Here is an 18426-nt window from a genome sequence, read left to right as displayed (position 1 = left end):
CATAGTAGCAATCATCAAACCTCAAACCATAAAAAAGGTAATTCGACTAGTTCTAATCCTCGTCATGCTTTTACTTGTAGCTTTAATCTTTGTAGACCTTTAGAATGGATTGTTGATAGCGGTGCTTCACAACATGTCACTTCTCATAAAGAAATTTTTGATTCTTTACAACCTGATATTGCTAACATTCCTACTCAGTTAGCTAATAATTAGACTTGTAAAGTTGAAGGACTAGGTGATGTTACTATTCCTAATGGTAAATTACATTATGTTTTATATGTACCTGACTTGAAAACTAATCTACTTTCTATTTCACAGTTATGTCAGAACTATAAAGTAGAATTCTACAAAGATACATGTTATATCATAGATCCTCAAACTCTCAAAGTGATTGCTCATGCTAAAATGGATAATGACAATTTGTTTAAATTCCATGAATTTTCTAGTTCATGATATTCTTTACATACTTCTATTGATTTCAATATATGGCATGAAAGACTTGGTCATTTAAATTCTGATTATATTACTTTCATGCAAAAGCATAATATGGTTGATGGCTTGCCTCACATTATTCCTTCCAAGATTGCCTGTACAGGTTGTATGAGTGGTAAGATGCATAGGGAGCCCTTTCCAAGTGGAAAATCATGGCGAGTAACTCATAAGTTGCATCTTGTCCATAGTGATCTTTTGGGCCCCATGGAGAATACCTCCATCCAAGGTTCTCGGTATGCACTTACCTTTGTTGATGATTTTTCTAGACGAACTTGGATCTATTTTTTGCATAGCAAGGATCAAGTTCTTGATATATTTATTGAATTTCAGTTATATGTTGAAAGGCAATCTGGGTATAAACTTAAAATTCTTAGAACTGATAATGGGAAGGAATATGTGAATAATGCTTTTCATTCTTATTTGAAATCATGTGGAATTAAGCACGAGATTACTATTCCTTATACACCACAACAAAATGGTGTAGCGGAAAGAAAGCATCGGACCATTGTTGAAATGGCTAGAAGCATGTTGCATGCTAAGAATTTGCATTATAAATTTTGGGCTGAAGCCATGTTTTGTGCAACTTATATTCTTAATCGGACTCCTACCAAAGCTCTCAAGGCTATCACTCCAGAAGAGGCTTGGTCTGGTAGGAAACCGAATTTACATCATTTACGGATATTTGGTTCTATTGCTTATGTTCATACACCTAAATAGAAAAGGCATAAATTAGATGCTAAGTCATCTCCTTATATGTTTGTTGGCTATGATGAAAACACTAAGGGTTATCGTGTTTATGATTCCACTACTAACAAAGTTCAAGTTGCTAGAGATGTTTGCATTGCAGAAAATGGCATTCATGATTGCTCTACTACAACGGATGAAGAATTCAGTGGCACTAAAATTGTGCTGGTGGAGGACCAACCTCCTTCTCTTAACCCTACTCTTTCTCTTAATCAAGTACCACCGATTATTTCTGCTCCTACATCTCATGATACTCAAATAGATACTAATGATACTTTTCTTACTCATAATTCTTCCTCTAGTGATAACTCCATTACAACTAAACATAAACCTAAATGGGCTCAAAACCTCATCAATGAAGCTGATGATTATATTTCCAAATCTGGTGGAATTAAACATAGAAGGATTAATTATTGTAATTATGCTTTGATGACTACTATTATGAATTCTAATGATCCTAAGTCCTTTGATCAAGCTAACTCTCAACCTCATTGGCAGAAAGCCATGCAAGAGGAATATGATTCGTTACTTGCTAATCACACTTGGGACTTAGTCACATTACCTCCTAGAAAAAATCTAGTTTCGTGTAAATGGTTATATAAAACAAAATTGAATACTAATAATGAAATTAGTAAATTTAAAGCTAGACTAGTTGCTAGAGGTTTTTCCCAAATTGAAGGCTTAGACTATAATGAAACCTTTGCACCTGTTGCTAAAATGCCTACTATCAAATTAGTTCTTGCTTTAGCATCTAAAATGAATTGGCCCATTCATCAAATGGATGTTAAAAGTGCCTTCTTAAATGGTGAGTTACATGAAGAAATCTATATGGCTCAACCTCCTGGATTTGTTAAGAAAGGTAGTGAAAATCTAGTTTGCAAATTGAACAAATCTATTTATGGTCTTAAACAATCACCTAGAGAATGGTATTCTAAAATTAATTCTTTCTTCATTTCTCAAGGTTTTACTAGAAGCAAAAATGATCCTAATTTGTATATTAAACATACTAACGATGATATTATCATTGTTATTGTTTATGTAGATGATTTAATTCTCACTTCTAGTTTAGACATTTTGATTTCTGATATTAAATTCCAACTTAAACAAAAATTTCAAATGACAGACTTAGGTATCTTACATTACTTCTTAGGTATGCAAATTTTTCAAACTCCTAATGGTATCTTTGTTTCTCAAAGCAAGTATGCTTATGATCTTTTAGAAAAATTTAAGATGAATAACTCTAACCATGTTTCAATTCCATGTGAATTAGGAACTAAATTAATGAATGATATGAATACTCCTTTTGTTGATGAAACTTTGTATAGATAGTTAGTAGAAAGTTTAAATTATTTAACTCTTACTAGACCTGATATTGCTTATAGTGTTGGATTAGTTTCTCGCTTTATGTCTAAACCTCAACAAACTCATTTTCAAGTTGCTAAACGCATCTTAAGGTATATTAAAGGAACTATTAATATAGGCTTATTTTATGATCCAAACTCTGAATTTATTTTACATGGCTATACTGATTCTGATCTAGGTGGAGATCCCAATGATGGGAAATCCACTTGTGGTTATTTTTTCTTTGTTGGTTCAGGTCCAATTTCTTGGAAAAGCAAAAAGGAACACTCTATTTCCCTATGCTCAACTAAAGCTGAATACAAAGGTTGTACCAATGTAGCTAAGGAAGCTTTGTGGATTCGAAGACTTCTTGATGATTTGGGTCTACCTCAACAATTACCTACACCTATACATTGTGACAATCAAAGTGCTATTGCCTTGGCAAAGAATCCAGTGTATCATGCCCGCACCAAACATATTTCACTTCAACATCACTTCATTCGAGAACAAGTTGAAGACAATCAAATTATTCTTCTTTATTGTAAAGGAGAAGATCAAGTGGCTGATATTTTAACCAAACCACTTTCTAAAGAGAGATTTCAGTTCCATTGTAAAAATTTGGGTTTACAACCCGTTGAAGTAAACTCCCCAAGTAAAGATTAAGGGGGGGTGTTAGAAAGGTTAATCTTTCCTTGGATATATTTTAATTGGGATATTCCAAGGGTCCCTACATGTAGTTTGTCCACTTGTACACATGTGGAGGACATGTCATTGTTTGTCCTTTATTCCACATGTAAGGACAACTCTTGTTTATTTCTTTATTTAGTTTATCCTCCTTAAGAGGATTGTGACACTTTGCACACACCTATTATGAATGTGGCATTCATAGAAATGGGAGTTACAAATGCAACTCCTCTCTCATCTCTATATAAGATATGCTCCTCCTTCTTTCTTCACAACAACTACAACACCACTCTAAGCACTTGATGTTATTGTATTGAGCTACTTTTGCTCCAACACTCTCTCTCTCTCTTCTCTAGGCATTTGCCTTCATTCATAATACTCACAAGGGGTTTTCTTTTCTTTCCCCTTATAAATCCTTGTCTCCATTGTTGAACCATCTTGGTGTATGCTCTTGGAGTTGCTTATCTTATGGTAACATTGTTTCACACTTAACTTACTTGGATTGTTTCTCGTTCCTTGCTCAACATTATCATTTCTTACAAGATGAACCATCACCTCATCTACAACTTGAAAATCATCTTCGAGACTGATCAGCATTCTCCTTATACTTCTGATTACTTTGTTCCAGCCTCAACTTCACTTCCTTATGTAATGATTCCATGAAATCAACAAATTCTTCTCTTACAGCACTTTCATTTTCTTCACCAGCAACATCTTTCAAATTTGATATACCTCTAGGATGCATTTTGGTAACAATCTCAAAAGGTGTCTTCCCTGTACTCCTATTCACGAAATTGTTATATGCAAATTTAGCTTGTGCCAATACCATCTCCCAATTACTTGGCTTATTCCCAACTAAACATCTCAACAAATTACCCAAGCTTGTATTCACAACCTCTGACTATCTATCTATTTGTGGATGGAATGTAGAACTAAACTTCAATTCAGTACCCATCTTCTTCCACAAAGTCTTCCAAAAATAACCAACAAACTTACTGTCTCTTTCTAAAATAATGCTTCTTGGTATTCCATGCAATCTCACAATCTCTTTAAAGAAAAGTTTAGCAACATGCTCAACATCTAATGTCTTCTTACATGGTATAAAATGAGCCATCTTAGAAAATCTATCCACTACAACAAATATGAAATCATACCCTTTCACTATTTTAGGCAATCCAAGAACAAAATCCATACTGATGTCAATCCAAGGTTTCTCAGGAATAGTAATAGGTGTATACAAAGTAGTATTTTGACTCACTCCCTTTGCGACTTGACAAACTCCACAACTCTTTATAAATTTTTGAACATCCTTATACATTTGTGGCTAATAATACTTCTCTTTCAGAAAACTCAATGTCTTATCAATTCCAAAATGTCCAGCTAATCCACCACTATGCTTTTCTTTAATCATATTCAACCTCATAGAACTTCTAGGAATACACAATTGAATACCTTTGTACAACATACCTTCTTGAATGAAATACTCATCATACTTACTTATGTGATCTGTTAGATTTGGTGCTCTGCACTCTCTCCATGCCTCAAAAAAATCAAGATCAGCATCATATAACTCTTTCATCTCATCAAAATGGAGAACTTCAACTTTCATTTCAATCAACAAAGAATGTCTTCTACTCAATGCATCAGCAACTTTGTTAGCAACTCCACTCTTATGCTTGATCACAAATGTAAAACTCTGCAAATACTCAACCCACTTCATATGTCATTGATTCAATTTATGTTGACTTCCCAAGTATTGTAAAGCTTTATGATTAGTATACAACACAAACTCCTTAGGCATCAAATAATGTCTCCATTTCTTCAATGCTTTAACAATGCCATAAAATTCTTGATCATACATAGAATATTTCCTTTTAGCATCATTCAAATTTTCACTAAAAAAAGCAACAGGCTTACCATCTTGACTTAATACAGCTCCTATTGCATTACCACTTGCATCACATTCAACTTGAAATACTTTGTTGAAATCAGGTAAAGCCAATACAGGTAATTCAGCAACCTTTTGTTTCAAAGTCTCAAAACTCTTATCAACTCCATGTGTCCACTTGAATTCCTTTTTATCTCCCCTCATTGTTTCAGTCATAGCATTACAAATAGCACTAAAATTCTTTATAAACTTTCTATAAAAACTAGCCAAACCATGAAATGATCTTACCTCACTCACATTCCTAGGTGTAGGCCATTCCAAAATTGCTTTAACCTTCTTAGGATCCATCCTCAATCTATCAACTAAAATCACAAATCCTAGATACACAATCTCCTCTTGCATAAAAGAACACTTTTTCAGATTGATCAACAACTTTTCCTCTTTCAACCTCTGCAATACTTGTCAAATATGCTCAAGATGTTCTTCCTTAGTCTTGTTGAATATCAAAATATCATCCAAATAAACAATCACAAATTCACCCAAGAATCTTTTCAAAACTTCATTCATCAACCTAATGAAAGTACTAGGTGCATTAGTCAAACCAAAAGGCATAACCAACCATTCATACAAACCATCTTTTGTCTTGAAAGCAGTCTTCCATTCATCACCTTCTCTGATTCTAATCTGATGATAGCCACTCTTCAAATCAATCTTGGTAAAATAGTTTGCTCCACTCAAACAATCCCTTATGTCATCCATCCTCAGCATAGGAAACCTATATTTCACTGTTATCTTGTTAATTGCTCTAGAATCAATACACATTCTCCATTCTCCATTCTTTTTAGGTGCCAATATAGTAGGTACAGTACATGGACTCAAGCTTTTTCTGATCAAACCTTTCTACAACAACTCATGCACTTGTCTATTAAGTTCTTCATTCTCTATAGGTGTCAATCTATATGGTGCTTTGTTTGGCAAACTAGCTCAAGGGATCAGATCCATACAATGACTAATACTTCTTATAGGAGGTAAACCATCAAGAATATCTTCAGCAATAATACCTTTATACTCATTCAGCAACTCTGCAATTTCTCCTGGTACTTGATCTTCATTGATGAAACTCTATTTTCTTGGAATTATAGCAAAACAAACCTAATTCTTCTTCACTTCTTTTTCAAATTGTTTCCCATTAACCATGCAAATTTTTATAGCAGTACAATTAACCTCATCTAGACTTTTGATCAAAGGCAACAATGTTTGTTTCTTCCCATTTACCCAAAGAGTATATTGATTCAATCTTCCATCATGTACAACATATCTATCATATTGCCAAGGTCTACCCAACAAAATATGACTACAATCCATGGGCATAATATCACACAAAACTTCATCAAATTAATGTCCAATTTTGAACTTCACAAGGCATTGCTCACCTACCAATATCTTATGTTCATCTTTGATCCATGAAACATGACAAGGTTTGGGATGTTTTAGCCTCTGCAACTGTAACTTTGTAACTAGCTCTTCTGATGCCAGACTTGTAGAACTTTCACTATCAATGATCACTTTACAACATTTTCTAGCCATCTTACATCTTTTCTTGAAAAGACTTCTCCTTTAAATAGGTTCCTCATCACCTTCCTTATTACATAAGGTTCTTCTCACCATCAAATTTTCTCCAGCCTCAGGTCCACTTGGTGAACCCTCATCATCTTCTTGAATCATAGCATTTCTATTATTTTGCCCACCTTCAGAAGATCTACATTCAAAGGATATATGCCCTTCTTTGCCACATCTAAAACAATTACCATGAAATCTAGCTCTAGAATAAGAATTACCTCTTCCTCGATAAGAATTAGTGCCTCCTTGGTAAGAATTACCACTTTTCCATTCAATATTGCCTTTTTCATCATTCTTCCATTTAGATTTGCCTTTATCCTACATAGAACTGTCAGATCTGCCACTTTCTCCATAAGATCTACCTCTGCCTCTCTGGAATCTACTACCTCTACCTCTCTATCTTTGTTCATCCTTATTTGTCAAGATCTCTTTAGCCTTCAAGGCATACTGGTATGCTTCTTCTACACTTCCCAACTTCACAAAACTTATTTCATCTTGTATTCTAGATCTCAATCCATTAATGTACCTTGCAATTTTCTCAACATTACCATCCACATGTCTAGATCTAATATCCAGTCTATAGAATTCCTCATTATACTCTTTCACAGTCATGTCTTTTCACTTCAAATTTTGCATCTTTCTCAACAAGCTAACTTGGTAATCAACAGGAAGGAATTTTTTCTTTACCTTGTTCACCATCTTTAGCCAAGTTCAGATCTTCTTCTTTTCTCTCATTTGTCTATCAGTTTGCAAGTGCTCCCACCATAGTGATGCATGACCTTTCAACCTAGTGACTGCAATCTTCAACTTTCTATTATCAAGAGTGTTTTCATACTCAAAGAACTTCTCCATATTAGAGATCTAATCCAACACAGAATTGGTGTCCAATTTTCCATCATAAGGAACAACTTCTACAGTAGGCTTTGAATTCTCTCTAGAAAATACTCTCAACAATCTTGCTTCATCTTGGTCTTCTTCAGGTTCTTGATTAGGGTTTGGTGTTGCTGCTTCATCATCACTTACACCATCAAGATGTGCTCCTCTCCTTTGGGCTATCTCCATAGCACCTAATCTAGCTACAATTTGTCTCAACTGATCCAATATAGAATTATCAACATTATTTCCTCTACCACAAACCATCTTCACAAATCAAGTTCCTGCAAGATCATATCCCTTTGCAAGTCATAGGTCAAATCTGTAGATCTGCCACCCTACAGCCAAATCCAAATCAAGGTTCTACATGATCCAATCTCCATAAGGATGAACCTCAAGCTCTAATACCAACTGACATAGGCAAAAGGGCGAATAACTAGGGCCAATGACTCACCCAGCTATCCAAACCACCCTACAAGAGTTAACACAGTGGAAAACACAACACAAACATAACACCAAGGAGGGAGAACAAAATATCTTTATTTAAGTCATCAAATAAATAGCATACATGCCTAGCTGTAAGGCATTTCGGGTTATGGCTAGATATAGAATACAACTTCTAGATCCACGATCTAGCTTCAAATTTGCATTTCCAGACTCATACTCTATTCTTTCTAAACTCTCTCAAAATCTTACTTAACTCTTAAGCCTAAACACTCTATTTATACTTGCCAAAATGACTTACAAAATATTCTAGAACATAGAGAAGCCACGAGTCGGCTCTTAGAAAATATAACTACCTATACCAAAATTAAATGTGAGCCAAGTTAGCCCAAATAGGAACCAGACACAGATAACTTAGCACCCACTAGATAACTCAGCACCCACTAGGAAACTAGCACTCGGCATCGCTCGAAATCAACTAAGTAACTCAGCACCAACTAACTTGACACATGAAGAAATACTTGGCACATGAAGAAACACTTGGCACATGAAGGAATGTTTGGCACATGAAGAAATGCTTGGCACATGAAGAAACACTTGGCACATGAAGGAATGTTCGGCACATGAAGAAATGCTCAACATATGAAGAAACACTCTGCACATGAAGGAATGCTCGGCACATGAAGAAACACTCGATACATGAAGGAATGCTCTGTACATGAAGAAAGTAACTCGGCACCAACTGTAGGATGAATAAAATGAGTAGGATAATAAGACAACCCAGGATGCTCCTGCATCAGGAAGATAGTATCTACTAAGTTCACTCAGGCACCAAAGAGAAGTTGGCATGGAACCAATGTTAACTGGGCTCACTTAGTTACCAAATGAATTTAGTTTGGGATGTAGTGTTAATAAAACTCACTCAGGCTTAAGGGGCTTTCTAATGAATGGTTCATAAGGCACAACACTTGGTGAAGGTTTTGTAAATGGGGTTGCAAGCTTTGGGTTTAACTATGGAGGAAACTCTGTAGTTAAGCGCGCTCAGGCTGGAGTAGTACTGGGATGGGTGACCTCCCGAAAAGTCCCGGTGCTTCACCCCTGTGAGCATCACCTAGATCCAATGAGTGCTAAGTGTTCCATTTATTCTCATGAGAGACGGATTCATGTTGAATCACTACTCATGAAACATGGGTCATCGAGTTTGACTCAAAATCACACAGTTAAATCCTGATATTCACATCACAATTTGACTAGCTGTGGAAATCATCTCCTACTTATCAATTGATGAGCTTAAGGGGCTTTCTAATGAATGTTTCATAAGGCATAACACCTGGTGAAGGTTTTGCAAATGGGGTTGCAAGCTTTGGGTTTAACTGTGGAGGAAACTCTGTAGTTAAGCGCGCTTAGGCTGGAGTAGTACTGGGATGGGTGACCTCCCGGGAAGTCTCGGTGCTTCACCCCTGTGAGCATCACCTAGATCCAATGAGTGCTAATTGTTCCATTTATTCTCATGAGAGACGGATTCATGTTGAATCACTACTCATGAAACATGGGTCATCGAGTTTGACTCAAAATCACACAGTTAAATCCTGATATTCACATCACAATTTGACTAGCTGTGGAAATCATCTCCTACTTATCAATTGATGAGCTTAAGGGGCTTTCTAATGAATGGTTCATAAGGCACAACACTTGGTGAAGGTTTTGCAAATGGGGTTGCAAGCTTTGGGTTTAACTGTGGAGGAAACTCCGTAGTTAAGCGCGCTCAGGCTGGAGTAGTACTGGGATGGGTGACCTCCTGGGAAGTCTCGGTGCTTCACCCCTGTGAGCATCACCTAGATCCAATGAGTGCTAAGTGTTCCGTTTATTCTCATGAGATATGGATTCATGTTGAATCACTACTCATGAAACATGGGTCATCGAGTTTGACTCAAAATCACACAATTAAATCCTGATATTCACATCACAATTTGACTAGCTGTGGAAATCATCTCCTACTTATCAATTGATGAGCTTAAGGGGCTTTCTAATGAATGGTTCATAAGGCACAACACTTGGTGAAGGTTTTGCAAATGGGGTTGCAAGCTTTGGGTTTAACTGTGGAGGAAACTCTGTAGTTAAGTGCGCTCAGGCTGGAGTAGTACTGGGATGGGTGACCTCCCGAGAAGTCCTGGTGCTTCACCCTTGTGAGCATCACCTAGATCCAATGAGTGCTAAGTGTTCCATTTATTCTCATGAGAGACGAATTCATGTTGAATCACTACTCATGAAACATGGGTCATCGAGTTTGACTCAAAATCACACGGTTAAATCCTGATATTCACATCACAATTTGACTAGCTGTGGAAATCATCTCCTACTTATCAATTGATGAGCTTAAGGGGCTTTCTAATGAATGGTTCATAAGACACAACACTTGGTGAGTTGCAAGCTTTGGGTTTAACTGTGGAGGAAACTCTGTAGTTAAGCGCGCTCAGGCTGGAGTAGTACTGGGATGGGTGACCTCCTGGGAAGTCCCGGTGCTTCACCCCTGTGAGCATCACCTAGATCCAATGAGTGCTAAGTGTTCCATTTATTCTCATGAGAGATGGATTCATGTTGAATCACTACTCATGAAACATGGGTCATCAAGTTTGACTCAAAATTACACAGTTAAATCCTAATATTCACATCACAATTTGACTAGCTGTGGAAATCATCTCCTACTTATCAATTGATGAGCTTAAGGGGCTTTCTAATGAATGGTTCATAAGACACAACACTTGGTGAAGGTTTTGCAAATGGGGTTGCAAGCTTTGGGTTTAACTGTGGAGGAAACTCTACAGTTAAGCGCGCTCAGGCTGGAGTAGTACTGGGATGGGTGACCTCCCGGGAAGTCCCGGTGCTTCACCCCTGTGAGCATCACCTAGATCCAATGAGTGCTAAGTGTTCCATTTATTCTCATGAGAGACGGATTCATGTTGAATCACTACTCATGAAACATGGGTCATCGAGTTTGACTCAAAATCACACGGTTAAATCCTGATATTCACATCACAATTTGACTAGCTGTGGAAATCATCTCCTACTTATCAATTGATGAGCTTAAGGGGCTTTCTAATGAATGGTTCATAAGGCACAACACTTGGTGAAGGTTTTGCAAATGGGGTTACAAGCTTTGGGTTTAACTGTGGAGGAAACTCTGTAGTTAAGCGCGCTCAGGCTGGAGTAGTACTGGGATGGGTGACCTCCCGGGAAGTCCCAGTGCTTCACCCCTGTGAGCATCACCTAGATCCAATGAGTGCTAAGTGTTCCATTTATTCTCATGAGAGACGGATTCATGTTGAATCACTACTCATGAAACATAGGTCATCGAGTTTGACTCAAAATCACACAGTTAAATCCTGATATTCACATCACAATTTGACTAGCTATGGAAATCATCTCCTACTTATCAATTGATGAGCTTAAGCGGCTTTCTAATGAATGGTTCATAAGGCACAACACTTGGTGAAGGTTTTGCAAATGGGGTTGCAAGCTTTGGGTTTAACTGTGGAGGAAACTCCATAGTTAAGCGCACTCAGGCTGGAGTAGTACTGGGATGGGTGACCTCCCGGGAAGTCCCAGTGCTTCACCCCTCTGAGCATCACCTAGATCCAATGAGTGCTAAGTGTTCCATTTATTCTCATGAGAGATGGATTCATGTTGAATCACTACTCATGAAACATGGGTCATCGAGTTTGACTCAAAATCACACAGTTAAATCCTGATATTCACATCACAAAACTCACTCAGTTACCAAAGGAAGTATAAATAAAGTCTTTTCTAAATTAGTGTTGACTGAGATGGGTCAATTAATGAAGGACTTTATTGAATCATCATATTTAGTTTGATGGATTTATTTGGAAAGTATAGCCAAATTAAGGGATGAATATTGAATATTTGAAGGTATATTCAAGCTAACTTGACAAGGAAAAAGATACAAGGTCAAGATATGGATTTGAAAGAGAGAGGTATGGGAATGAAAAGATAAACCAAGGAAGCAAATTGGAAGAGTATCCTAAGTTTACCAAGCTACATTTAACATTTTGATCAAGGAGGATCAAGTATTTGAGCTAGAACAAAGATCTAAGATCAGCAATATAGTTGCATCAGCAATCAGGTCATATCATTGTTACTCTCTAACAATTGTAGCATTGTATCAAATCTCTTAATAGAGTTATCCTAACATCTATTTTCCAAATCTTCTAACAAGGTGGCATTTCTAATTGAAGTGTCTAAGACCTCTACCAAGGCCACTTCTAATAGGGTGATTAAATCCTTTAATAGGATCACACCTAATAGTGTTTTCTATAACCTTTTAAAAAGATTGTCTCCTAACAATGCTCACTTCAAAAGAGTTAAAAATAGTAACTAGTTACACTTGGTGGTTTTTTCCAAATTGGGTTTCCATGTTAAATCATGGTGTCATATGTGTTCATGTTATTAGTTTTATGTTTTTGCAACTAAGCTAATTAACCTTAATCACATTAAACAGTCTTAAAAGTAATATTTCATTGCTTACTAAGTTACAATAATTCTTAGTGTTTGTTGAGTGATTCAGTACTAACCAAGTTATAGCAGTATTTTCAATTTTAGTAGAGTTTGGTTTTGTTTGCATTGACATCTAAGGGATTTAGAATTTATTTTTTGGTAACTGATTTACCCCTCCCCTCTCAATTACTCCTCTTATATTTCCAACAATTTGTATTGGAGCTTTTGGTGCTTGTAGAGAAGGTTTTAATGACCTACGCTAAAGATTGAGATGTCTTATAGAAGGGAGATTCCTAATCTTAATAGAGATAACTTCAATGCATGGCAAGAACTTATGAAATTTTATTTGTAAAAAATTGGTGATTCAGGTCTAAACTATCTCAACACCAAGTATGTTGTACCTACTAGAACTAGGACTATTGAATAAATTACAGAAAAGAAGAATCATAACTTCATGATGATTGATATTGCTTTAACTCTCAACTATGCTAAATTTGATGAAATCAAACTACAATACTGCTTATGAGATGTGGATCTAGATGAAATCCATCTATGGAGCAGATGATAATGTTAGAAGATCCAAGGTAGAAAGGTTCATAGGACAATTTGATCAAATGAGGATGAGAGAAGATGAGAATATTGTAAAATATAGTGATAGAATCAAAGCCAGTGTGTGCAATCAAAGCCTCAAGAGGAAACGTAGAAGATGAGATAGTGGTAAGTAAGTTTCTCAAAACACTTCTTCCTATATATATAATTAGAGTTTTAGAAATTCAAGAGATGAGATGCAATCCAAAGAATGATATAACATTAGATACAGTAATGGGAAGGTTGACAGCATTTGAGTTAGACAAGTATGACAATTATGTTCCTAAATCTAGCAACCTTGGGTCTAATTTCAAGTCAAGCTATCACTTAAAAAGAAAGATGCAATCTAAAAGGCGATCTAATAGTGAGGATAAAGATGGTTCTGATGAAGATCTTGAAGTCATTAAAGCATTAATTGCAAGAAGATTTCCTAAGGGCAAAGGAAAGTACAAAGGTAAAATTCCTTTGGTCTTCTTTTCTTGTAAAGAGGTTGATCACATTACTACAAGCTATCCAAACAGAGAAAGAAAAGAAGAAAAAAAACATGATAGAGGAGGATAATTCATTTCTAATGAATTCTACAATGAAAGAGGAATTAAAAGATAGGTTATTTGCACTTGGTACACCTCATTGGAATGTCATAGTTAAAAGAAGAAATAGATCAATCATGGTATGTGCAAGGGCCCTGATGATAAAAAAGAACATTGCTCTCAAATAATGGAAGGAAGAAATCAGCACTATAATTCATACCTTCAACTAAGTTTAGTTGAAAAAAGATTCAAATCAAACACCTTTTGAATTATGATATGGCTATAAACCTAATGTGTGTTACTTCAAAGTATTTTGAAGTAAATTTTATATTCTAAAGGAGTCAAGAAAAGGAAAATTTGATGTGAAAAGTGGTTAAGGCATATTCATTGGATATTTTGATAGGAGTAAAGCATACAAATGTTTGAATCTATCTACTCATAAAGTTATAGAAAGTACATATGTGAAGATTAATTAGTTTGTAGAAAAGAGTGAAGAACAAAGTAGAAGAGAACTTGAATACTATAGAAACTTTGTTTACTATGAGCCTAATAATGTACCTTAAAATTAAAAAATTGGAAGTCAACATTATTCACCACCCAAGTTCCCAAAATCTCTAGTTTAGCCCGAGTTGTAGCAAGTGCAACCTAAGTCATCAGAAGGAACTAATTCATAGTCAAAATACCAAGTTTCATCAAGTAAAAACCAAGTCACAGTCTAACAGACTCAAGACAAATTCAGTGGGACCCAATCATGATTTATAAGATCATAGTGAACCTAGTGAATCCAAGAAGAAGGAGCCTAGACTAGTTGGATATATTATAAGGAATCATGCACCTAATAAAATCATTAGAGGTTAGTTGGTACAATGACAAGGAATAAACTAAAAGGTACATATTTTCTTACTAAATTTGAACCTAAAATAGTTAAAGATACATTAGAAAATGAAAGTTGGATTAAAGTTGTGAATGAAGAAATTGATCAAATAGAAAGGAATAAGACTTGGATGCTTATTCTTAGACCCAAGGATAAAAATGTAATTGGCACAAAATGGGTATTCATAAATAAGTTGAATGAGAATGGAGAAGTCTCAAGGAACAAGGCAAGGCTAGTTTCCAAGGGTTATGCTCAAGAGGAAGGTATTAACTATGGATAAACTTTTTCTCTAGTTGCTAGACTTGAAGGTGTTAGAACATTCCTTGCATATGCTATACACAAAGGATTACAAGTACATTAGATGGATGTAAAATTAGATTCCTGAATGGAATCTTAGAAGAGGAAGTATATATTGATAAACCAAAAGGTTTTGTTTATCCTAGCAAAAGGTACATAGTTTAAAGACCACAGACAGATTTGTATGGTCTCAAACAAGCCCCAATAGCCTGGTATGAGAGATTGTATAAGAATCTCATAAAGATTGGTTTTTGAAGAACTAATGATAAAAGCAACCTATACATCAAAGAAGGACTAGATAAGAAGATTGTGTTGGCATAATTTTTTATGGATGATAAATTATTTACTAGAAATGATGAATTATGAAAATCTTTTTCAAAGGAAATGATTAATGAATTTTAGATGTCAATGTTTGGAGAAATCAAATTATTTGTTGGCCTACAGATCCAATAGAAAAAGGATGGTATATATATTGCTCAATCAAAGTACATCAAGGAGATATTGAAGAAGTTTGGAATGGAAGATTATAGACCAGTTGGACTATGTATGTCTACTAGACATAAGCTTTCCAAAGATTATGATTCAAAAGAGGTAGACAGACTACATATAGATCAATTATTGGTAAACTTCAGTATGTGGTGCATACAAGACCTAATGTAGCATTAGCAGTTGGAATGGTGGTAAGATTTCTACTAATCCAAAAGAAAAGAACATGATGGAAATAAAAAGAATCATGAGGTATCTAAAGGGTATTGAAGATTATGGATTGTGGTATAATAAAAGAGGAAAATTTGAATTTAAAGCATTCACTGATGTTGATTGGGCAAGAAACATTGATGATAGAAAGAGCACTAATAATGGAGCATTCTTTCTTGGAAAGAGGCTAGTATCTTGGACAAGAAAGAAGAAGAATTGTATCTCTCATTCAATAGTAGAAGTAGAATATGTTATAGTAATCAACTGTTAAAATATTATTTGGTTCAAACACTTGCTAGTAGGTATGAAGGAAGAGATCAAGGATCCATTCATTATTTTTTGTGATAAGGCCAATGCAATTAACATTTCCAAGAATATTGTGATGTATACCAAAACCAAGTACATTACAATTAAGTATCATTTCTTGAGAGAATTGGTGCAAGACAAGGAAGTAAAATTGGAGTATGTGAATACAAAAGAATATATTGTAGACATATTCACCAAGCTATTATTATTGGCAAAAAGTTCCCTCCTTCCAAGGATTGATTTCAAAACATTTAAACCCACCCAATGGTCACAAGATTCAATTTCATATTATATTTTAAATTTTAGAGTCTGACAAGATGGTATGGTCCTAATCTTATGATAGCTCATGTATCATAGGATTGTTGGGAAAATCAAGCAGTGATAAGATGTTGTTAGGCTCCTATTGGTTAAATGACCAGGTTGTCATGACATTGTAGATAGTTGAGAGATCATAAGCCAAAGAAAGGTCTAGCCTAATGTTACAATAGTAAATGATCACAAGATCATAGGTGTGACAAGGATGTGCCCCAATGCCATAAGGGTCAATGATTGTAGGATCATGAGGTTGACTTCCCAAGTTGTTGATGTTGTGAAGGGAAAGGTTGGTTGTATGATTTTAGATTCATACAGTCACAAGCACAAGAAAGAATGCCTCCTAAGGTCATGACAAAAGATAGTCAAATTATGATCATAGGATTGCAAGGGTTATTTCCACAACTACTAGTATCAAAATGGACTATGATTGTAAGATCATAAAGGTCAAATCAACCATGCCCATGACATCACAAGGGGATAATAATGGTACCATGGCCTTATGCCAAGTGTGTTTAGGGTGCCCATTCTATAATGAGATCATAGGATCTTATTACTATTAAAGGATCATAAAGAGAATGAAGGATGGGCTTGATGCTATGAGGTATTACTGATCATAAGATTGTAAAAGTTAGGGTTATGAACAAAAGGTGATATAAAATGTTTTGACCATAAGTGTTCCTCATAGGATCATTAGTTTAGTATTCACCAAAACATTTAAAGAGTTCACCCACCAAGCTAGATAAAGAGGAACTCCCAACCAATCTGGTAGCAAGAAATGTACAGAATGACAATTGAATATAGTTGACCTATGTTTTTCATCTAATTTGGCAAGTTTATGACTGAGGAAGCAACTCTTTGATGATAGATATGATCTTTTCAATCTCTTATAACCACTTTCATCATTCCCCAAGCCTGATAAATGCAAAATAATACTCCATAACTACCTGTTGATCCATCTACTTAGTTAGAAGGTTAATGGCCATTGTTCTTGTCCTCCCAAAGATTTTTTGGTGGACAAGTGATCTTCTCATGTCTAGATTTGTACTATTATCAAATCTTTTCCATTTTTTGCAGTAATTATTCTCTGTAAATTTGAATGCAGTGGTTGAATTTTGTCTTAGGGTGGAAGCTATCTAAGTTATGCATATACTATAAAAGAAGATGTTGTACTCTTTCTTAAGGTCTATTGGTATAAATAAGTATTTACTATTTATACTTACTTAATTTTACTTAGGTAAATTCATTTTATTATTATTTATTTATTAGTCACCTAGGAGTATATGCACTCTTGTGAGTTGTCATGATGACATCACATGGGTTCGCACCTCTTTAAGCACATGTTGTCTACAACATAGGAATCTTCTACACACATGACACTTCATCATTTCTATCCATTCATCTAGAATGTTGGATAAGGTGCTTAGTTGTCAATCCTTATCTTATCTCCTAGTTGTTTCTAGGTGCTTCCTGAGATGCCTTTATATACAGGAACTCCTAGTGTGTTTGTACATATTGAACATCATTGAGATAATATATTCTCATTTTGATCATACTCTTTGGTCTAAATTTGTGCTTGTGTTGAGTTTTACGATCTTGTGTGAATCTTTCTCTAAGGTAGATTCTTACATGGTATCAGACCTCTTGGAGAATTCCTCTTCGCAAGCCGTTTGACACCTTCATTTTGCTTCATTATCGCGGCCTGACTCTAGAGTATAATAGAAATTGGGAGTGTCCAGCATCAAATCTAACCTCACCATTACATATAGAATTTTGATTTAGTGAAAATTGGCTATAAATACACCTATATTCGGCCATAGTTGATCGTGAGGTAAAAAAATTTTGCAAACCGAATCTCGAAGGTCCTAATTTGCACTACGAGTATGGTCTTTTCAGTATTTTAATTTCTCTAATAATTTTGTCATTATTGGTCAAAAATATTTTGCCCCTAACCGACAGAGAAATTTTTTTTACAAGTATCGAGCTATCAGATCCAGGCCTTGCAGGTTCACACAAGTAGATTTTGGAAAACCATTTTTATCAGGTATCGCACAGATCAACTCATTCAGTGAGTATCTTTTTTAATATTTACGGGTGGCATCACTCCCACCGAGGCTACAAAGTGCATACCAAATACCAGCAGACCACTCATTTGTTTGTTTAACTACAGTCAAGGTCTTTTAAAGACCTACAAAATATTCACATTGTGAATGTGGGACTAATTA

This window comes from Cupressus sempervirens, chromosome 9, assembly GCF_028749045.1.
Source record: "Cupressus sempervirens isolate cs-2001-9-10 chromosome 9, ASM2874904v1, whole genome shotgun sequence".
NCBI classification, from domain to species: domain Eukaryota; kingdom Viridiplantae; phylum Streptophyta; class Pinopsida; order Cupressales; family Cupressaceae; genus Cupressus; species Cupressus sempervirens.
This window is presented reverse-complemented; position numbering follows the sequence as displayed.